Source organism: Rhinopithecus bieti, unplaced genomic scaffold (genome assembly GCF_001698545.2).
Source record: "Rhinopithecus bieti isolate Rb0 unplaced genomic scaffold, ASM169854v2 scaffold_12689, whole genome shotgun sequence".
Taxonomy (NCBI): Eukaryota; Metazoa; Chordata; class Mammalia; order Primates; family Cercopithecidae; genus Rhinopithecus; species Rhinopithecus bieti.
Window position 1 is genome coordinate 431,256 of NW_016807758.1, and position 23,460 is coordinate 454,715.

General features: G+C 37.0%; 1 protein-coding gene across 3 annotated transcripts in view; it reads left to right on the forward strand.

Moving 5' to 3' along the window:
- Positions 1-23,460, forward strand: part of NRG3 (neuregulin 3) — a 311,679-nt gene that overhangs the window by 217,313 nt on the left and 70,906 nt on the right. Inside the window, exon 1 of one of the 3 annotated variants that reach the window (XM_017883720.1) lies at positions 3,532-3,572. The exons of the other annotated variants lie outside the window; for them this stretch is intronic. The gene's annotated coding sequence lies outside the window, so the exon portion shown is untranslated. Of the gene's footprint in view, positions 1-3,531; positions 3,573-23,460 lie in introns of those variants that run through there. 3 annotated transcript variants of the gene reach the window in all.

Genomic DNA, 23,460 nt, shown 5'->3' on the forward strand with positions numbered 1-23,460 from the left:
CTATCAGGCTCCACGAGTTTTGCCTCTACAATATATTTTTTTAAGTTTTGGGATGCATGTGTAGAATGTGCAGGTTTGTTATATTGGTATACATGGGCTATGGTGGTTTGCTGCACCCATCAACCCGTCATCCAGGTTTTAAGCCCCACATGCATTAGGTATTTGTCCTAATGCTCTCCCTCCCCTTTCCTCCCCCTGCTGACAGGCCCTAGTGTGTGATGTTCCCCTCCCTGTGTGCATGTGTTCTCATTGTTCAGCTCCCACTTATCATTGAAAACATACAGTGTTTGGTTTTCTGTTCCTGTGTCAGCTTGCTGAGAATGGTGGTTTCCAGCTTCATCCATGTGCCTGCAAAGGGCATGAACTCATTCTTTATTATGGCTGCATAGTATTCCATGGTGTATATGTGCCACATTTTCTTTATCCAGTCTATCACTGATGGGACTAGTTTTATGACTCATTTCTATCATGGCAATTTCTGTATGATATTGCCGTTAATATGTGGATGTTATTCTCACTGGGCTGTGAACTACTCAAGGCAGGGGGTGTGTCACTCATTTCAGACCTCCAACCCTTAGCACTGTTCCCCACATCCTGTGAACATCCAATACACCTTTGTTAAATGGGTTGAAGAATTGTGCGTAGAAATTTACATTCTTTGTTCCTGGGAAGGCTAATCATAGAGAAGACATAAACATGAAAGATTAAACAAGAGAGTTTAATAATGTTTTAAGATCATCTGAGAAAGAAAATGAAAGACAATCCAGCACAACAACATTTTATTTCTCATTTTAATGCTGTAAAATTAAAACTGTATGAATTTTTAGAAGAGAAAGTGAGTGACAGCCGGTTTGAGTCACCAGTCTGTTATTTACTGGCTGGCTGAATGCCATTTCCTTGTTGGCAAATTACAGATAATTATTTTACTGTAGCATTGTGTTGTTGATAGGATCAAATGAAATACTGCTGCTTATGTACTTAAGGCAGTGGCTGAGACATGGAAGTACCTCTGTGGTCTATGAGTATTATCTTTCTAAGTTTGAGTGGTAGTGGAAGGCTGCAAAGAGTTGGTGTTTGAGTGGTGTTGAAGAAATGGAGACAATTCGGATAGAAAGTGATTTGGGGGGTTGCAAGCACAGTTTACATGACGGAAGGTAAGAAAGGAATGAGGCTGGCATTTATTGAACCTCTTCAACATGTGAGTTGTTTGACCAGGCATCTTGCTGACATCCTACTAGTTAATGCTCACAACCAGCACCTGATGAGGTCCTACCACACCATTTACTCATGAAAAAACTGCACTCTGGAAGTTGTGAAGCACATGCTGAAGATCGCATTTGGTGGAACCAGGCTCCAAGCCTGTCTTATTTTATAGCTACTGAACTTCTTCCAGAGATGGCTAGGGAAGGAGGAATCAACGATCTGTAGACCTTTCTTGTGCCTGGCAAAGAAGGATGAGGCTGACTGTGAATGAATTTGCGAATGTCAATAAATAGCTATTTTCCATGAAATGCCTGTTTATTATTGTAGGACATCTAAAAGCAGATTTTAATGAGAAGATTGATGTTTTGATTTTCTACATAAAAATACGTGTGAACGTTGATATATGTAAAATATGTAAATGAAAATCTTTGCTTTTTGAAAAATTAAAGTCAGTACCTCAAATGTGGCTTATACGTCAGCAAAACAACTGGAAACTAGATTTAATATTACATTTATTCAACAAATTATATGGCTAGTAAACAGTATTAAAGGTTGTTTCTTCCCAGTGGACTGTAGCAGAAACTAACCTCATTACGTTTGAGAAACCATTGTTGCGAGGGGCTAGTTGAAACGTTTGAGAAACCATTGTTGCGAGGGGCTAGTTGAAACGTTTGAGAAACCATTGTTGCGAGGGGCTAGTTGAAATATATGTCTCAGAATGGCAAATGGAATTGCATTTTAAAGAAACTTGGAGTCTTACTTCTTTTTTTTTTTTTTTTGAGACTTATTTTCTTGAGACAGAGTCTCGCATCTGACACCTTGGTGAATTAAAAAAAAGTTCTCGGTTTCTGAGTGCAGTGGCCGGATCTCAGACTCATGAACAGCCCCCTTCCCGGCGTCCACGCCATTCGCCCTCAAGCCTTCAAATTACCTCGAGTAGCAAGGGTACTGGGACTCCAGGCGCCCGCCACCTCGCCCGGCTAGTTTTTTGTATTTTTAGTAGAGACGGGGTTTCACCGTGTTAGCCAGGATGGTCTCGAGTCTTCTGACCCTCGTGATCCCCGTCTCGGCCTCCCAAAGTGCTGGGATTACAGGCTTGAGCCACCGCGCCCGGCCATTCTTTTCATCACCAAATCCCATACTCATGATTAGCAGGAGTCATTTGTCAGCTGAAAGCATCCTGGTTCTTCCATTTTAGTTTGATCCATATCCATCCATCTGCTCATGAGAGAAGAAATTGACTTTGGTGAAGGATGTCTGGAAAATGCAAAGATCACCAGCTTGGGAAACTTTTACCATCACGATACACTCTGTACATCTCTCAACAACAACGTGGTTTGAATGAAGCAAAATAGAGACGTAAAATGTAACTAAATGTACAATTGTATGAATGTGTAAGTGCTATGGAAGAATAAGCCTTTAGAAGTTCTCAATATTTACTGCAGAATTTTAAAATAGTCTTGGGTTAAATACCTTTTGAGAAACAAATAGATGTTCCTAAACCATAATCTAATGCTTGAGAGAACAGAATAATTTTCAATACAAGTAAGTTTAAATGCTAAATGAGATGAGATGGTTAAATGTCCAGATGAAAGGTAAAATATAGTGCTCCATCCCTGAATTCACAGTAATATGCAAAAGATCCATCTGGAATATAACCTGTCCAGTCACTGAAACAAACCCAAGGCTTCTTTTTTTTTCTGGTCTTGATTTCTTGAATGCATAGTGCTTTTAAAGAACTAACATGTCTGTTTTGTTTTGTTTTGTTTTGCGATGCAGTCTCTTTCTGTCACCTAGGCTGAAGTGCAATGGTGTGATCTGGGCTCACTGCAACCTCTGCCTCCCAGGTTCAAGTGATTCTCCTGCCTCAGCCTCCCGAGTAGCTGGGATTACAGGCATGTGCCACAACGCCGGGCTAATTTTTGTATTTTTTAGTAGAGACAGGGTTTCACCATGTTGGCCAGGCTGGTCTCGAACTCCAGACCTCAGGTGATCCATCCGCCTCAGCCTCCCAAAGTGCTGGGATTACAGGCATGAGTCACTGCAAGCTAGAACTAACATGTGTTAATGTGTTAGGTAATAATAGAAATGTTTCATTCCTTAATTAAATGATGAGGTGATTAAAAGTAGGTTAATCATATTGTAATTATATATTGAGTAGGATACTATTAATATACGTTCACTTAATATGTACTATAAAGAGGAAGATATAACGTAGCCTTACAGCCCAGCAACTAGGGACCCTTCCAACTTCAGTTCCTCTAATCTTGTGCAGAGGACCTGCAGAGTCTTCTCAAAGGGAGGCCAGATGTGTGAGAGAGTCAGTGCCCCAGAGCAACCCTCAACCAATGAGAGATAGCAGTTGATAGGTAAGTTCTACACCTCTTGCTCCACACTGGGGCAACCCTGAGTCTGTCCACACTGGGGCTGAGCACTGGTTGCCTACAGTGGTGAGCCACTTCTTAATCCATCCTTTGTTGATCTCTCCCTTCCTTTTTTAACTCCCAAACCCCCTCACAGCGTTCCTTGGGATCAATTCCTAAATCCTTCTCTCAGAGTCCAACTGAAACATGGAGACAAATATGTACCAAATAGAGCTCATATTATCCCTTCAAGACCACCCTTTAGGTGTCAGGAGCCTCACCTGGAGGCTCCCTACCCAGATGCCCTTAAGATGCTCACAGGGCCAGCTTAGGTCACCCTTTCCATGGGGTCTGACTTACCAAAAGTAGATGGTGTGCCACCATGCATACCCCTAAGCCCAAAATTTGGAATGACCTTGGACGTCCAGATTGATTGTATACAGATTTGCATGATGCTCTTGTCAAGAGGAAATCAGGGTGAGAAGGGAAAGGGAGCAGGCTCTGGGCCTGGGCCTCCATTTTTATTCTTGCCTTGGAATTCTCAGACATTAGATGTGGGGCTGAATAGAAGGCCAGGAGTTTTACTTTTTTTTTTTGAGACAGAGTCTCGCTCTGTCTCCCAGGCTGGAGTGCAGTGGTGCGATCTCGGCTCACTGCAACCTCTGCTTCCCAGGTTCATGCCATTTTCTTAATTCAGTCTCCCTAGTAATTGGGACTACAGGTGCCCTGGCTAATTTGTTTGTATTTTTAGTAGAGATGGGGTTTCACCGTGTTAGCCAGGATGGTCTCAATTTCCTGACCTCGTGATCCACCCTCCTTGGCCTCCCAAAGTGCTGGGATTACAGGCATGAGCCACCGCGCCCGGCCAGGAGTTTTACTTTTTATTTCATCAGTTACATGCAGTGAATTATTGGCAGGTGACCAAATTGTTTTAGTCTTTAACGACTTCATGTGTATAATGAGGGATGTATCCAAATTTATTTATAGGGTCCCTACGAGACCATAGGTTCTCCTTGTCAAAGTCATAGATAGCCACTCTTCTGCACATAAAGGACACTAAAAAGTCTCCCCTTAATTTCTGGTTGGGATCTCTGAATGCTCACACTGTCTGAGTTGGGGCTTTCATGCAACCTGTTGTAGGCCTCTATCTACTCTTGGTTTAAAGAACCTAGAGTCCAAAGGTGCATGAATAACACAAGTCATATTTTAGATAAAATAATCCAGATAACAACTGTACTTAACAGTGTGACAAAATCATGCAAACAAAACCAAAAGTCCATATCTGACCAGGGAGAAGGGACTTAGGAAATATATCAGTATATAAATAGTGAATTTCCATTTGGATGTGTTGCAGGAATATGCATGGTATTTTTTTCTCTGTGTTTTAACTTTTTCCTACCTGTGCGTTTCTTAGAATCAGTAGCTTTGTCAGCACGCACTGAGAGAAACCATGGAAGCATATTTAGTAATAAAATTGTTATTCTTATAGACAAATGTAATCGTTTAGGAACTAGCTTGGCCCTTTTATTCTTAAAACTAGTCTCAGTCATTGACAATGATTGCTATTTAAAGGTGTAGAGGGAAATGTTTGGGGAATTGTCTGCATATTTCAAAGTACCCTTAACAATTTAAATCAGACAAACTGGATAAATTAGACACTCTCAGATACTAATAGGCAGGTCTGCTCTAAGAATAATAGAAGGTAGAAGAAATTGATATGGTTACAAGAGGGGCGGAGGAGATTAAAGTTAGTAACTAAGATATTGTACTAGTTTGTTTTTACATTGCTATAAAGAAACACCTGAGACTGGGTAATTTATAAAGAAAGAGGTTTAATTAGTTCACCGTTCTGCAGGCTGAACAGAAAATGTAGTGGCATCTGCTTCTGGGGAGGCCCTAGGAAACTTCTAATTATGGCAGAAGGCAAAGGGGGAGCAGGCATCTCATATGATGGGAGCAGGAGTAAGAGAGAGAGAGTGTTGCCACACTTTTAAACAAGATCTCATGAGAAGTCACACAGTATAGCGAGGCCATCACTAAGGGAATGACGCTAAACAATTCATGAGGGATCCTCTGCCGTGATCCAATCACTTCCCACTAAGCCCCACCTTCAAAATTGGGGATTACATTTCCACATGAGATTTAGGGGGGCACATGCATCCAATCTGGATTGCATATCCTTGTCTAAATGTCAATACTTTTACTTTAATAGTGTTACTATCATTAACTATGTACAGCATTTTATTGTTAACAATTTTTTCTCCAGTGTAATATCATTTAGTATGACATTACTATAAATTAAGTATTATAAATGTCTTAAAGATTATTAATTTCAGAATGTATGATGTATTGCCTTTGAAAATGAACATGGACTTTTTAAACTAATATTATATAGGTATAGGAAGAAATAAAATCTCATTCCCTGCCAAATACTAATAGACCTTATTATTGAGAATAAAATAAACAGTACTTGTGCCAGATATTCTGCTAAGTCTTTTGCATGCATTATTTCATTTTTTTAAATCGCAGTGGCCTTATAGGGTTGGTATAATGATCCCCCATTTTACAAATCAAGAAAATAAGACCCAGAGACACTATACAACTTCCCCAAGCTCAGTCAGAAAGTAAGTGGTAGAGCTGAAAATCTAGTGACATCCTAAAGGCTAAAGCCTTTATTATGACAAAAATCTGTGAGATAACTTACATTTTGATGACTGCATTAGTTTAAAGTTAAAAAAATTTTTTCATGGATTTTGCCTTCATTTTGCTTTGTTTTGCTAGTGAAGTTGGTCCTGCTAACCGGTAAAACACAAAATGAGACCGTAGGTCTGAAATTCAGAGAGCTCTAAAATCACCAAACTAATCTAATAAAAGAAAACATAGATTTTAGCAAAATTTGACAGGAGTTAGTTAATATAAATGTTTGAAATAATAAACATCCACAGAACTATCTAACAGCATGTGTTATAATGTCCATTTGAATTGGTTTTAAATGAATAGAATGTTTTTCTTTCGCTCCTACACTGAGAGCACTTGTCTTTGAGTGGTTTTATATGCCAGGGATCATTTACATTCTCAAAAATATATTACATTTATTTGGTTTCATTCTTTGTCTTTCAACCATGTTTTAAAGATTTACAATTTCAGCAAATTTGAATGTTTTTTGTCTTTAAAATGCGTCTCCAAAGGTTTTGAAATCTGTGTGTGTTTGTGTATGTGTATGTATGTGTGTATGTATGGCTCTTTTTTTGGCCACCGATCCAAGTTGCTCCAACCTCAGAGAGGTGGAAAAATGGTGAGAATGTGGATTATGAAGGGACAGAAGGATGGAAGCCAAAAAATACAATTCATAAAAGTCCTGGAATCTTTCCTACACAAATGCCCAGAGGCCTCCTCATTCTCGGAAATGCCCATACTGTTCTCTGCAGGACGAACCTTTCACCTCCACTCCCATCCAGCTCTGGGAGGGATCCTCCAGAAGAATAATTGGACTTTTAATGATTCCCTGTAGCTGATAGCCAAGCGGCAGCAGAATGGTACATACAGAACAGGTGAAGATTTCTTAAGCACCAGCAGTGATTAGAACACAGTGGGATAAGGTCAAACAGAGCAGCAGATGTCTAAAATTATACGTGAAAGTCATTTTATAATTGTGAAGGAACTTGGTGATGGTGCACAAATCCACATTCTGTGTTATTCAGGTACCTAACGTCAATCCTCCTGGCTTGGAAGACTTCAGATTTCACAGTTTAGTAATCAACATGCTTTAACAATGGTACTTGCTTTTATTTAGAGGCACTGTAATAAAGATTACTCTTAATTTAAAGTATGCCCCTTATATACTAGGTTTTTTGTTTCATTTTAGGTCTTAATATATTTGTTACTGTAGCTAAATGCATAAATGGATAGGTGAATATATAGGTAGATGGATATAACCAACCAAAAGATACATGAGACCATTTTTAATAACATTATTCTATTATTGCATGTATTTCATACACTATGTACATCATGGACAACCTTAATGATGAGACTCAGGCAATCTGATTAAATATTGGATTTATTCAAAGTTTGTAAATATTGGGTTTATTCAAAGTTTGTGAACCCAGGAGGACACTGACTCCAAAAGGAAAGGGTCAGTGCTCCAAAGAGGGAATGTCTGAAGATCATTTAAGCAGGAAAGTTCTGGGAAAGATTAGCAAGATTACATTATTTTTCCACAGAGGGTTAGTGAATAGTTACAACAATTTGCTTAGTTATATGCAGCATTATTTTTTGAAAGACATATTTAATATTCTATATTAAAGAAAGACGTAATAGTCAAGGGGTCTTTTGTCTCAGTCAAGTGGTCTTTTTTTATGTCAGGGCCACCTGGTCTTAGCCATAAACAAGGAAATTAGGAAGGAAGTTAATCTATTTTTAAAACATCAGTAATTAAAAGTTCAAGCTGTGTGACTCAGTTTCCAAAGTCAACCACCTTGAGGACCTAATAACTTTTAGAAACTCCAAATAGACACACTATCCATTGGCTTTCACATCATCAATTATGTATTAAAAAGAACTATATTTCAGTATACATTATTATATGTATAATATATATGCGTATATACATGTACATATCTGTATACACATATATAGTTGACCCTTGTACAACACGGGTTTGAACTGCATCAGTCCATTTACATGCAGTTTTTTGCAATGAATGTATTGGAAAATCTTTTGGAAATCTATGAGTTTTGGGGTTTGAACTGCATTGATCCATTTATATGCAGTTTTTTATAACATTGGAAAATATTTCTGGAGATCTGAGTCTTTAAAAAGTCACAGGTGAACTGTGTAGCCTAGAAATATCAAAAAAAAGAGAAAAAGTTAGGCATGTCATAAATACATAAAATCTATGTAGATACTAGTCTATTTCATCATGAACTACCATATAATATATACAAATTTATTATAAAAAGTTAAAATGTATCAAAACTTACACAAACACAGACCATATGTGGCATCATTTGCAGTTGAGAGAAACATAAACGAATGTAAAGATGTAGTATTGTCTTAACTGCATACCATTAACTGTAGCACATACTGTAAAACTGTAATAAGTTTGTAGTTGCTTCTTGTTGCTATTGTGGTGAGCGCAAGTGCTGAGAGTATTCGCCTAAAACACGTGTAGTACTTATCATCTCCACGTAAGCATTTTGCCTCTCCAGTAAATTGTATATCCAGTAAAAAGTGACCTCTCTCTTGCTGTTCTTGCATATTTTTCATTGTGTTTAGTGCAGTACCTTAAACCTTGCATAACACCATGGGACCCGTAGAAAGTTCTGCTAGTGATGCTGGAAGTGCTCCCAAGAAGCAGAGAAAAGTCCTGACATTATAAGAAAAAGTTAAATTGCTTGATATATAGCGCAGACTGAGGCCTGAAGCTGCAGGTGCCTGCCATTTCAGACACGATTCATCTTGTAAACAGATGACATAAACTTCTGGTATCGATAAATACAGTATAGTACTTTAAATGTATTTTCTCTTCCTTATGTTTTTCTTAATAACATTTGCATTTCTCTAGCTTATTTTATTGTAAAAATACAGTATCTGATACATATACAAAATATGTGTTAATCTACTGTTTATGTTATCTGTAAGGCTTCTGGTGAACAGTAGGCTATTAGTAATTAAATTTGGTGGGAGTTAAAAGTTATGCCTGAATTTTCAACTGCACGGGGGTCAGATTCCCTATTACTTCCACATTTTCCACGGCTCGACTGTAAACAATACACATATGTTGTCAAGACCAGCAAGATTTCAGACACAAGCAGTGAAGTCTGGGCTTACAGATGTGTTGGCTCTGGTTACTGTACATGTCTTGTCATCCCTTTCCCATTCAATCATGTCACTTTACATTATCAGCATGTATTTTAACATTCTTCTTTTTTTCAACAAATATGCAGAATAGATTTTCTAAAATTTCAGACATGGTGCAAGACAAGCTTGTCCAACCCATGTCCCACAGGCCACATGTGGCGCAGGACAGCTTTGAATGAAGCCCAACACAAATTCATAAACTTTCTTAAAACATCATGAGTCTTTTTGTGATTTTTTTTTTTTTACTCAACAGCTATTGTTAGTTTTAATGTATTTTACTTTTACGTGTATCCCAAGACAATTCTTTTTCTTCCAACGTGTCCAAGGGAAGCCAAAAGATTGGACATCCCTGGTGTAAGAGATGGTGACATGATAATCACAGTTTCTCTTTAACGCATCATGGATCCTCATTAATCATTCAACAACAGAAAATGGTCGGTCTCCTTTGCCCTCCTTGAAATGAGACATGGAGGATGAGCAACATTTAAACAGGAAGAAAGGGTGCGTGGTGGGGAAGATATTTCACTCAAAATGCATCAAAGTGAAGTTCTAGAGGCAGCAAAGTATGGTTTACGCACATCTTTGTTGAAACAGTATTCCTCAATATTTTTCATGTCATGGGAAACAGAAAATATTGTTTGTAAGGTTTGAAGGAATACAGAGAAGCATATCTTAGGCATATGAATGGGATTTTATGGCAATATTCTTTATATGATCTTTATATTGTATACTTTTAATGAAATATTAGGATGATATTAATTTCTTAGCTTATGTAATACTTCTATAGTTTCACCACACATTGCTCATACATTATTTTAAAAAATTGTGATAAAGAATTTGAGCTTGCTTTCATTAAAAACATTTTTACACCAAATTTTATGTTTGACATGGCTACATGCAATTCCTGATTAATACTCCTTAAGAGTAATCTTTGCAAACTTTTGATTCCTACCATAGTCACGAAAGTAATACAAAAATTAGAATATTTTTAAAACCATTAAAAAAGTTATAGTAGGTGAAATTATAGCAAGGAAAGATCCTTTCCTTTCTTTCATTCACAAATGTAATGTCGATATTTCCTGTGATAATGTAAATTGTTACCTAACTCAGCAAAAGTTTTCTCTATCAAGTATTCCAAAATAACGTTGATAATGCAATTATTTGTATCGTTAGAGCCATAGTTAGCTTAGATTTTTAGTGGGCTCATACCCACTAAAAATGAGTATAAGCCACCGGAAGACATGTTCCTGGTGTGTGAATGGCTCATGAAGTCTGCCTCACCTTGCTTCACCAGCAATATCAGCTCTTAGAGTCTTTTGCTCATGATGGGCTAAGAGAACACCTCCTTGGCCAAGCTCAGACGCCACAATTTGCTCATCATGCAGCCTCTCACAGGGACCCTGGGACATAACCTCAGCCCCTACTCTGATCCAGCCTTTCTCTAAGGAGTCCACGGTTATTTTCCTCACCCCAAAGCTGTAGGGTTCAGACCTTGGAGCTTTTGACAAACCTCTAATCTTGCTCAGACCCTCTTATGTCTTAGGTGATCAATATGTTTTAATTCAATTATTAATGTAATACTGTTCTTTACTAGAGCTCTATGTTAGAGAATCAGATACTTGAACAAAAATATTAGGAAATCCAACAAGTAGATGGGGAAATGATTTCAGAGGGTTTCAATGGTGATAATGATGTCAACAAAAATAGCATCGACTATTTTTCCCTGAGGCGCCCAAAGTATTTCTGATACATACTTCTAGTCATGGATGGAACTGATTGAGTACAAGCTTAATTCTAACAGAAACAAAATGTGAGAACTTGAACTTTAAAATAACATTTTCTATCCTGTAGAAAGCATGATCTAAATTTATAGTATGCCTGACAAGTGTGGATTTTTCACAATTCCCTGAAATACAGAAAATGAATTTAATTAATTGTGCTCCAAGGCTGAGTTCATACTTTGGCTTGAATTCATTAGCAAGTAGCGTTTTAAAAAGGAAGTTTGGTTGTGGGTGTCTATCCAGTTTGGAAATATTTACCCATGGTCTTTATATTTAAAATGTGTTTTTGATTTTCAAATTCTGTGGATTATCTGTATCCATATGCCTGTTCAGTTTGGTGTATTCATAACATGAATCACACTGGCCTTGTATCTTCTCAGTTCACTGTATTTATCAGTTTCTCTCTGATTGTCTTAGTCCACCCAGTCCTCCATTCCATTTCCTAGGCATTTTCTCCAAAGCCTTAATTTCTTTGTCTTCTTCTATATTGACAGTGATTATTGAAAGCTTTTTCTTTATTCCACCAGGTTACCTGCTCAAAAATTTGGCTTCTAAAATAAGGCATTTAGCACCAAAATCTCTATTATTTGAATGGTTGTTCCATGTTTTCACTGTTTTGCTGTTTCATTGTGTTTTGTTTATTTTGTTATATGTTTTTATTGAATTTTTATTTCTATGAGGTTCTTCTATAGTGCAAATATCTTGGGGAAAGTTTGCTTCCTTTTTTTTTAAATGCACTTTCTTTCAGAATTGGCTTTTGCTTTCCTTGCTTTCTGAACCTTTATTTTCATTCCTTCCTGCTAACCCCCAACCTCCCATTTATTTCTTCCTTTCTCTGTAGAATTTAAATAGTTATCAAGTTGATTCTTTTCATTTGCTCATATTTATTTAAAGGGCAGCTTTGTCTGAAACTTCTACTCATCTGGGTGCACTGAGGGATTGCTCTCTTTGACCCTCTCCAAGATATTAATAATGTTTCTGTTTTTCCCTGGGTTTCATGTGGATGCTAATTTTGCTTCTAACCATATTCCTGTATCCTGAGGGCAATGGGATAGGTTAGAGGCTAGCTTAGCTGTGGCCATGTCATATGTCTGGAGTCGAGGCTAGATTATCTTTACCAAAATCTTATCAAAAATATCAAACATGGCCTTCTGCACCCAGCCACCTGCTCCTACAGCTTCACCCAGTTTCTGAAACTCAGCATACTGCTCTAGAACTTCCTGACTCCACTGAGCTCCCATAGTAGTATGTTGGGGCTTCCCTTCTTAAAACTATTCCCTCCAGTAGTCTCCTCAGCTCTAAAAATTGAGTGTGAAAACCAGTAAGAATCTTCAGGGCTTTATTTCCTTCTACTCCTCAATTTTAACCCTATGGAGAAGACATAGGGTTTGAGGCTTCACACATCATATCATAATTTATACTACTTTTCATGACAGCAATGTTAAAATACCTTGTGGCATAAGATCACACTGTATTCCTTTTTTGTTGCTGCAGTTGAACTTTGGGCTTTTATTAAAACATTAATTTCCATAGGTGTTGGGGAATAAGATTTGTAACCTGTCTTAATCATCTTTATCCAAAAAATTATTTTAAAATAGCAACAGTTTGACATAAATGTAGCCTCAGAATTTTCAATATTAGAAGAATAAATAAATTATAAATGTTGCCTATTTCTATATTGCCAGATAGAATTTTAAGACCACAGGACATCATGAAATTTAAATTAAAACATGTCCAGTAGGAAAAAAGGTTTTGTCACTTAGATGACATGACTAACATCCTAATATGCTTTCTCACATTTTTTATTTTACATAAGGCAATCCATTGATCAAGTAAAACCAACATTTTTTTTTTCATTATTCTTAAATGGCTCTCTTCTAGAAAGGGTGAAGCGTATAAAATTACCTTGGTATTGAAGGAGTTAAGGAGAAGTCTGCAGAAATCAATTTGGAGGAATATTGAATCTAGTGTTTTGTTTTTTCATAGAAACTTTAGAAGGCATGATGGTGATTATACACATAAGGAAATAAAGAATGGCTGTATCGGGTCTTAAGTGGTAATTATAATAGAGGCAAAATAACAGAAGTTGAATGGGCCTTTACATCTCACTGCATAGAAAAGTATCAAGTGCAGTCAAAACAAACTGATCTGGCTTAGCAGTGCTATTATTCTCAGTTGTCCAGAGAATGAGGAAAACATTCTTTATCCCATCGCTAAGAACAGCTACAGTGAGGCATCCTCTCTTGGGGGCATAGTCTACCCTTCATTCCTCTAAGAGATTCTTGGACTCTGCTGTCTGCACTGAGTTTTAGTCCACTGGGGGAAAAATTCTTATAATTTCTTTCAAGCTTTAAAATAATACCCGCCTATGTCTACTTGACATTATACAGAACAATTTTGGAAGATCTTCTTACGTAAAATTTATATTCTGTGGAGTTGAAGCTATATTATAATTTTATAATTTTCTGGAATATATCATTTTGCCCCACTTTTAACAGTTTGCGAATCATGGATTCTATTGTAGTCTCCTCCTTTCTCAAGTCAGTTCACATCTTGACAAATTTTTTATTAATCAGGATTATACATTGTTGATCCAGTCTGTCTGGAGGCTATTAAGAAGCATTAATGGAATAAAAGAGATATTAATTTATCATCAATTATTTAAATGATCTGTTTCTTAAACCAAAGTCTGTATTTTAATATAACTTGGGCCTATGGAACTTTCGTAGTTGCTATTAAATAAGAAAATATGTGATATATGTTATACAACATATAAGATATGTATTATTTATAGCCTTTTCATTTATTTCAATACAGAAGGTTTTCCATTTAATTCCACAGGTGTTTTTAAGCATTAACTATATGCATAAATACTGTACATAAATACAGTGTAAGTAGAAGGTGTAGCCCATGTTTTGGGGATGTGGAGTCTACATGTGTAGAGAAAATGTCTGAAAATTATGAAACCGTTTAAATATATTTTGATCAAAGCATGTAGGCAATGTTTTGCCTATCTCAAAAGCCTAGAGCCTTAGCCTGACTTATGAAACTTACTAGATATTTACGCATGGGTAAACCATCGTTCGTCCTTGAGCCTGATTAAGCTCTTTTTAGGAAGACATTGTGAATAAAGTGTCAAAATCATGCCTGGTTTGGAGTAGCTTCTCGACAGCCATTACTTTTCTGCAACCCTGATGAAGTATCTCACATCACAAGAGAGTTTCAGATGTCTGTGTATTGTGCTGGAAAACCAACTCCCACTCTGTTCAAGGCCAGAAGCAAAAGCTGCCATGAGGAGGTGGTCTCAACATGGCTTGGCACATGTAAGCTGTTAACTCAAGTTACTCCAAGGAGGAACAAGTTGGCAAATGTTGCAGGAGAATATCTCAGTGATGAGCAGGACTTCGGCAGTGAGTCCACAAGTATGTCTTTATGCCTGGAATTCATTATCAAGGAATTCAGAAATGTTTTCTGAGTAGAAATCCACATCAGTACCCTGCATATTTCAGTACACCTTGACCTGAACAGAAGATACACTGAGACCTGCCAAGTTCTGAGCATGAAAAGCTTTAATTCATTGTGTTAAATGGCAAAACCAAGCAACTGGTGATTTATGGCTGCAAATTATCATGTTGTTCATTAGTGGTAATTACTACTCAACCCTGAAATAAAATGGCAATCAGTATGCTAAAATGAGAACACCCACACTAACTCCTTGCTGTTCACCTGCAAACCTCTCTGTCTCTCTCACATTCCAAGGGAAGAGAAAAAAAGACAGGGAACCCAGGTGCATGTACTAAGGAGAGAGATGAGCTTCTGGCCATACTAAACTGCTGCAGTGGCTCTTACCAGGCAAGGGAGCTTAGCTCCAACCCTAGATGCTCTCTGTTCACAATGAGATAAGAGATTTGTGTGTGGACACACTCCTGGAATGCTCAGATTGCTTTCAGGGACTGGAGCTGTGGCAGTCAGGAGAGAGAGGAAGCCAATGGAGGTAGTGTAGTGAGTAGACACCACACCCCAGGTGACTGTAGCTCCCGTGGAGCCCATTAGCACTGTCCTCCAGCAGTCTCTTCAGGCCTATGCCTGGCTGAGCATCAGGAAACTGAGGCCATATCTTGCATAGGAAGACTTAATTTCACTTTTGAACAGATGGTCAGAAACCGTGCAATTTCACCTGCTCTATCTGTTAATGTCACACTAAACAGCTATGAAGTAAAAACTGCCATGCAAACAGGTTTTCATTTTATTTCTGTCACAATTATTACCTGCTAGAGATGACCTTCAATGCAGAGAAATGGATTTTTGACTTTAACATAATGAATCTTGTGAGCAGTTCACACAGACATTATGAAGAACAATACCATTTGAGCATCCCTAATCTGAAAATTCAAACTGCAAAATGCTCCAAAATCTAGGATTCTTGATCATTGACATGATGCCACAACTGGAAAATTTTACACCTGACCTCATGTGACAGGTTGCAGTCAAAACACAAGCACACCACTCACAGTTTATTCAGTGACCCCAAGGGGAAAAAAAAAGACCCTCCAAGTACCATTCACCTGTGATATGTATTTTCTGTGCACACCTAGATACTCCCACACAAGTATGCCCACAATGGTAATAAAAAGACACATGTGCAGACCAGAAGCACCAGCAGTAGGTTCCTAATGATGTTCCACATGAAGCCAAAACCTATGTTCATTGTTCACTGAGGTTTTTGGCTTATGCTATGCTCTGTGATGTCAAGGATGTGATGACATTTGTTGAAAATGTCAAAAAAAAGTCTGTAGATGCCTCTATGAGTAACAGTGATAAGAACAAGAAGGAGGATTTTTGTTAATTTAGAACACAGAAAGTCAAGCTGTTGGAGAAACTGAACAGCAGTGTAAGTGTGAAGCATCTTACAGAAGTGTATGATGGTAGAACGGCTACCATATATGACTTGAAGAAACAGAAGGATAAACTGTTGAAGTTCAATGCTGAAAGTGATAAACAGAAGTTAATGAAAAATAGAAAAACACTCTACAGCTAAAAATGAAGATCTTGGTTGTGTATTGAAAGACTGGATCCAGCAGTGTTACGGTAAACATATGACACTTAATCATATTCTGGTCATGAAACAAGAAAATATCAATCATAATGAGCTGAAAATTATAGAGAACTGTGAAGACTCAATACACTGGCTGCAGAAAAATTTTAAAAGACAAATTTTTAAAGACTTGTGATAAATCATCTGCTTATCGTGAAGCAGAAGAGAAATTCATTGACAAGTTTGCCAATGTCATCACTGCTGAAAATCTGACACCAGAACAAGTCTACAATGCTGATGTAACATAATGATTTTGGTGTTATTGACCCAGAAAGAAACTGACTACAGCTATTGAACAGCTACTAGAGGAATTAAGAATGCCAAGGACAGAATAACTGCACCAGGATGTGCTAATGCAGCAGGCACGCTTAAGTGTAAACTTGCTGTGTTAGGCATACGCTTGAATCCTCAATGCTTTCAAAAAGCTAACTTCTTACCAGTCTATTATTATGCTAGCAGGAAGGCATGAATCACCAGAGACATCTTCTCTATCTGGTTTTACAAACATTTGTACCAGTGGCTTATGCTCACTGCAAGGAAGCTGAACTGGATGAGGACTACAAGATTTTGTTATTCCTTAACAACGGTTCTGTTCATCCTCCAGCTGAAATTCTCCTCAAAAATAATGTTTATGCCATGTACTTTAGTCCAAATATGACTTCATTAATTCAGCGATGTGACCAGGGTATCCTTAGATCAATGAAGAGTAAATATAAAAACACTTTCTTAAACAGAATGCTAACAGCAGTGAACAGCAATCTGGGTGTGGAAGGTTTTCAAAAGGAGTTTAGCATAAAGAATGCTGTATATGCTGTTGCCAACACTTGGAACATAGCGACTGAAGACACAGTTGTGCATGCATGCCACAACATCTGGCCTATTGCTATGCTCAGTGACTATGTTTCAACCCTTCTTGTGCAGATGGACTGACTTTAAAATATCTATTAATGACAGCAGAACTAAATCCCTTTACAAAAATCATTGGCGTTCTTTAAATAGAGTAGTGGGTTTACCTTTTGAATTTTCCATTTAGCATGGGTCAGAGGTCAATATATATGTATGTGCTATCTTTGCAGTGAGCGAAATCAAACAAAATTAAGATCTCTTTATGCCTGCTAATTTAGAGTTGTGAATTTTTGAGTAGATCTAAAGAATGGGATATAGTTAAGTGTTTTATAAGTTTTTTTTAAAGTCTTTGGTTCATCTTTTCATTATCTTTAAGGGCAGATATTTTTAATTTTAAAGAAGTCTAAAATTTTAATTTTTTCATTCATGGGTTGTGCTTTTGGCATGATATCTAAAAGCTCAAAACCAAACCCCAGGTAACAGATTCTTTCTTTTTTTTTTCTTTTTTGAGACGGAGTCTTGCTCTGTCACCCAGGCTGGAGTGCTGTGGCACGATCTCGGCTCACTGCAAGCTCCGCTTCCCGGGTTCACACCATTCTCCCTCAGCCTCCCAAGAAGCTGGGACTACAGGCGCCTGCCACCACACCCGGCTAATTTTTTGTATTTTTTAGTAGAGACGGAATTTCACCATGTTAGCCAGGATGGTCTCAATCTCCTGACCTCGTGATCCACCCGCCTCAGCCTCCCAAAGTACAAGGATTACAGGCGTGAGCCGCCATGCCCATCCTCATAGATTCTTTCTGGAAAGTTACAAGCTATTAATTTAATTCTTTTAATAAATGTAGACTTACTCAGATTATCTACTTCTGGTTTTTGTAGATTATGTCTTTTAAGGCATTGATCAATTTTATATAAATTATCAAATTTGTGGGCATAGACTTGTTCATAATATTTATTTTATTTTAATATTGATGAGATCAGTAGTAATGATCCTTCTTTCATACTTTATATTGGTAATTTTTGTCTTCTTTCATTTTTTTCTTAAACTGACTTTTAGAGGTTTACCAATTCTACTTATCTTTTCAAAGAAGTAGCTTTTCTTTTCATTTTCTTTACTGATTTCCTGTTTTCAATTTCATTGATATTGCTCTAGTTTTATTATTTTCTTCTTCTGATTACTGTAGATATTGATCTTCTTTTCTAGTTTTTTAAGATAGAAACTTAGATTATTAATTTTAGATCTTTCTTCTTTTCTAACATATGCATTAAATGCTATAAATTTCCCTCAGTACTGCTTTTGTTGCATTGCACAAATTTTGACGAGTTATATTTTCATTTTCTTTTAATTCATTTTTATGTCAAATTTCTTTGGCCTCATCTCCTTTGATTCGTGTGTTTCTTATTTATATTTTAATCCCATAATGATCTGAGAGACTACTTTGTATAACTTATGTAATTTTCATGTGTTAAGATATGTTTTGTGACCCAGAATTTGGTGAATATTTTATGTGAAATTGAGAAGAATGTATATTCTGCTATGGTTAGATTAAGTCTTCTATAAATGCCAATTAGATCCAGTTGGTTGATAGTGCTATTCAGTCAACTATATCCTTACTGATAGCCTGCTTGCTGGGTAGAAGGGTTCAAGTCTAACTAAAATAGTGAATTAATCTATTTCCCCTTGTAGTTTTACTAGTTTTTGCCTTACATATTTTCACGCTGTGTTTATAGGCACATACATTTTAAAAATTGTTATGTTTTCTGGAAAGTTGGCTCCTTTATCATTATATAATGATTCCTTTTTATCCCTGATTTTTTTTTTTTTTGCACTGACGTCTTCTTTACCTGAAATTAACATAGTCACACCATATTATTTTGGATAAGTGTCAGTATGGTATATCTTACTCTACCATTTATGACACCCATGCCATTATATGTAAAGTGAGTTTCCTAAAGACAATATATACTTTCATCTTATTTTTTAAAATATACTTTGACAATTGTTTTTAATTGGTTTAAACTATATGTATAGTGATGTTTGATATTTCTGGATTAATACCTATCATATTTGTAAACGTTTTTTATTCATTGACGACCTGGGTTTTGGTTTGTTCTTCTTTGCCTTACATTTTTTTTTTCATTTTTGGATCTAATTAAGTATTTTATAGGACAGTATTTTATCTTCTCTGTTAGCATATCAATTATGTTTCCTGGATACATTTTGTTAATGATTCCCTAGAGTGCACTGTACATTTACAACTAATCTATGCCTACTCTCAAATAATACTACTCTTGACTAGTATAGATAACTTATAAAAAGTACTTCCGGCTGGGCGCGGTGGCTCACGCCTGTAATCCCAGCACTTTGGGAGGCCGAGGCAGGTGGATCACGAGGTCAGGAGATCAAGACCATCCTGGCTAACACGGTGAAGCCCCGTCTTTACTAAAAATACAAAACATTAGCCGGGCGAGGTGGCGGGCGCCCGTAGTCCCAGCTACTCAGGAGACTGAGGCAGGAGAATGGCGTGAACCCGGGAGGCGGAGCTTGCAGTGAGCTGAGGTCGCGCCACTGCACTCCAGCCTGGGTGACAGAGCAAGGCTCGGTATCAAAAAAAAAAAAAAAAAAAAAGTACTTCCAATTATTTTTTTCCATCCCTTATAATGTTGCTGTCATTCACTTCATTTATTCATAAACTATAACCACCCAATACACTGTTGCTATTAGTTTTGAACAGTTATCTGTTAGCTCAAATAAAAATAAGAAAAATAAACATTTTATTTTACTTTTATTTATTTTTTTCTGTATCTCTCTCCCTTTTCCTAAGTAGGTCTGAGTTTCTGACATATAATTTTCCTTGTTTCTGAAGAAGCCTTAACATTTTTTTCAAGGTACATGTACTGGTGACAAATTTCCTTGATGTTTGTTTGTCTGAGAAGGAATTTCTCCTTCACTTTTGTAGAATAAATTTCACTGGCTACAGAATTCTAAATTGGTGGTGGTGGGGTTTTTTTTTTTTTTTTTTTTTTTTTTTCATTAACATTTGAAATATTTACTACCTTCTCTTGTTTTCATGGTTTCTGTGTGGAAGTCTGTAATACTTATATTTGAATCTCTATAAGTGAGGTGTTTTACCCTCCAGCCATTGCACACTCCCAGTCTCTTTTCAGGATTTTGTTTTGATTTTGTGCAGATTCAATATGACATGCATAGTGTAGAGTATTTTCCATGGTTGGTATTCTCCAGCTTTTTGGATCTGTGGTTTTGCGTTCATCATTAATTTTGGAAAGTTCTCAGCTATTATCACTTCAAAACGTTTTCTATATTTTTTTCTCTTGATTTTCCTTCTCTTCATATAATGTGTTACATCTTTTTTAAATTGTCTCCTAGTTCTTCCATGTTCTGTTCCACTGTGTTTTCCTTATTTTTCTCTTTGCTTTTCAGTTTTTAAGGTTTCTATTGATATATCTTTAAGCATACTGAGTCCTTCCTTGAGAATGTTGAATCCACTGATGATCATCAGAGGCATTTTTTACTGCCATTTCAGTTTTTTTTTCCTAGCACTTCCTTTGGATTCTTTCTTAGAATTTTTCTCTCTCTGCCTACATTACCCATCTGTTATTGCATATTGTGTACCTTTTCATTAGATCCTTTGGCCTAACAATCTGTTCAATTCATTTTCTGATCATTTAAAAATCTCTGCCGTATCTGAGTTTGGTTATGATTCTTCCTTTGTCTCTTCAGATTTAACTTTTTTTTTTCCTTTTTAGCATACCTTGTAGTTTTCTTGTGAAAAGCTAGTCATGACATATTAGGTCAAAGGGATTGACATAAGTAAGCCTTTAGTGTGAATTTTTTAATGAGTTTTTTTCTCTAGCTGGCAGTCAGTTTTTGTTTAATGTTAACTGTAGTTACAGGTGTCAGAGGCTAAAATTTCCTTCTGATGCCCTTGTTTTTGTCTTCCCTGTTTTCCTTGGGCTTCCCTAGAGACTTCCTGCTAAATAAATTCTGAAACATGTGGTTCTTTTATTTGTATTCTCCTGTTATTGTGTAGGATCCCTGTTTATGAGTGGTAAGGTGTTCAGGAAAGGAAGTGTTTTCTAACTTTATGATCAGACCTCAATCCTCTAGTGAGCTTTAGCCCCAGAACTGGGTCCTTCCCAAGTGATTTTTAGCTGTTTAATTTTTTTCCACACCCCTCCCCTTACATGAGACAGGGAAGCTAGAGAAGTTTCAAATTAGATATTTCCCTCCCATGCTGAGTGTTTGAGGAAGTTGTAATTGGATGTTTCTCATGGTGGTTAGGTTCTGGTACAATAGTTTTCTCTGGGGAAAAGCCTTTGTTAAGGAGAACAGAACATTCTGAGTATATTTTAAATGACAACTTTTTCTTTTCCCCTGACAGATACATTAGGGGATTTTCCTCATCTTCACCATGAGAACCTGTAGAGGTTTCTGGAAGGAAAACTCATGAAGGATCCTTCTAAGGCTGTCCTGCAGAAGTTTTTATATTTCATGCTTGTCCACACCCAGTGTCCAACTGTTAGTCAAGTGATGTTGAAGTGTTTTAACTGGTTTCTGACTCCAGCAACGGCTTCTGCTCCCTATAATCTATGACTCTGTATTTATATCTTTCTCTCCAGTTTTTAAGGTAGCAGTTTGCCCTGTGACTTCCATTCTCCAAAGGCTCTAAGAAGACTTGTTCATTCTGTTTCACTTTGTTCGTGCTGGGAGGATAAGAGCAATACTTCCGAGCTCTTTACATGCCAGAAAAGAAACTAAGAGGTCTGTGACCTGCTTTTGATAATCAAATATGACTTTGTAGAAATCAGGAACAAGCTCTTAGACAATAATTAAGCAAATATCAGTCAGAGAATTTCAGATTTGAAATACAGTAAATTTTAAAAAACAAAATGTGTATCTTTTAAAATAAACAATATTCCTAGCACACAGTGATGTTACATTGGCATATTCCCTTAGGAATTTAAATATTGTGTAATTTTTCTATTTGCAGTGGCAGTAATACAATTGAGTGCATTCTTTTGCACTTCAAAGTAAAAAAACTAATTAGACACAAAATGTTCCTAGTGAGATTTTGGCTAATCTGATAGACCCATATGTAAATGTGCTATACGACAGTCTGAATATTTTAAAACGGTGAATGCATGAAGTCCATTTTAGGTTGGTTCCACAACCTAAATGATACTCACTAAATCTAAAAAAAAATCAGATGATCATTTTTATTATACACATTGGGGAATATACAAATGCATTTTCAGTTTCTTTCATATTTCAATTTCTATGATCTTATAAATTCAACATTTATTTTCTGAATTAAAGACATTTATAGTAAACAAAATACTGTACTATTGCAGATCTCCTGAATAAGGCTGTTTCTAGTGCTAGATCTCAGTAGCCTTTTATTTGCTCAGAGAATTGAGGAAGGCAAAAGAAATCCAAAAAATGTATCATGTTCTGTTTGTATAAGGCTTTACATTGGATAAAAGAACACTCTTAATATCTGAATAGATCTGTTACGACTTACTTGTTGTTCTTGTCATTGTTTTACTTCTTTAAGAATGTGGTAATGTCTCTGAGCACACTAGTTTACACCTGTGATTTCAGCACTTTGGGAGGCCAGGTTAGGAGGATTGCTTGAGCCCAGAAGTTCAAGACCAGCCTGGACAACACAGCAAGGCCCTATCTCTACAAAAATAAAATAAAATAGCTTGGCATGATGTCACATGCCTATGGTACCAGCTACTGAAAAGGCTGAGGTGGGAGGAATGCTTGAGCCAGGGAGGTCAAGGTTGTAGTGAACCATAATTCTATTACTGTACTTCAGCCCAGGTGACAGAGCAAGACCCTGTCTCAAAAAATGAAGAAGATGGGGAAACAAAAATAAAAATTTCTCTATAGCACGGTAGCAAAGTTCCAGTTATACCTTATATAATGTTAGTAACCTTTGTGTGAGATTCTCCTCTATTCAGAGATGTGAGTAAATAGATGCATATTAAATCTAATTGTACAGTATAAAAATCCCAGCATTTACATTTTAGTTTTGGAGTTTTTTTGGTTTTTTTTTTTTTTTTTTGAGACACAGTCTTGCTTGGTTGCCCAGGCTGGAGTGCAGTGGAGCGATCTCAGCTCACCACAACCTCCGCCTCTTGGGTTCAAGCGATTCTCCTACCTCAGCCTCCCCAGTAGCTGGGTCTACAGGTGCACGCCACCACGCCCGGCTAATTTTTGTATTTTTAGTAGAGATGGGGTTTCACCATGTTGGCCAGGCTGGTCTTGAACTCCTGACCTCAG